This window comes from Galeopterus variegatus, unplaced genomic scaffold, assembly GCF_000696425.1.
Source record: "Galeopterus variegatus unplaced genomic scaffold, G_variegatus-3.0.2 Scaffold44631, whole genome shotgun sequence".
Taxonomy (NCBI): domain Eukaryota; kingdom Metazoa; phylum Chordata; class Mammalia; order Dermoptera; family Cynocephalidae; genus Galeopterus; species Galeopterus variegatus.
In genome coordinates, this window is record NW_007770742.1 from 2,196 (window position 1) to 2,858 (window position 663).

The 663-nt window shown below is 43.1% G+C and overlaps 1 pseudogene; it reads left to right on the forward strand.

The window, feature by feature from the left end:
* The first annotated feature begins 74 nt into the window (after positions 1-74).
* LOC103584116 lies at positions 75-228 on the forward strand (annotated as a pseudogene).
* The last annotated feature ends 435 nt before the right edge of the window (positions 229-663 follow it).

Genomic DNA, 663 nt, shown 5'->3' on the forward strand with positions numbered 1-663 from the left:
TAAAATCGTAAGGAATCAGCAACATGTCCAGGCTGGCAGGACAGGATAACCCTGAAGGTGCTAATGGCGCCACGATGCTAAGCAGGTTCCTGGGCCTGCACTACCCGGAGCTGGCCAACAACTGGGTCCCCACAGCGGGCATGTGGGGTGATGTGGGCACCATGGAGCTGGTGGCTGATTCTGGACTGGGTGTTGTACATCAATGGCAAATTTAAGAAGGACAGTTAATTAAACTGGACTGTCTGCGGATCCCTGTGGTGTCTAGTGGTGCTGGCTCCTTTCATCTCAGCATCTGCTGCAGCTGAAACAACCCAAGCCCTCAAGATGGATGCCAAGGAATTCCACAGTGCAACCTAAGACTTTTTTGTTCATTTCTGGAAACTGCATTGTGTTTTCATGCACATAGCATTGAACATCACTCTGAAACCTGAAAAAAAAAATCGTAAGGAATCCACAAAAAACACTATTAGACCTAATAAACAAGTTAGGCAAGGTTGCAGGATGCAAGATCACCTCCTATACAACAATCAACTGTACTTTCATAGACTTGCAATAAACAATACGAAAATAAAATTAAGAAAACAATTCCATTTATGATGCACCAAAAAAGGAAATGATTTGTATGAAATACCCAGGATAAGAAAATCCATATAGATGTAAAGT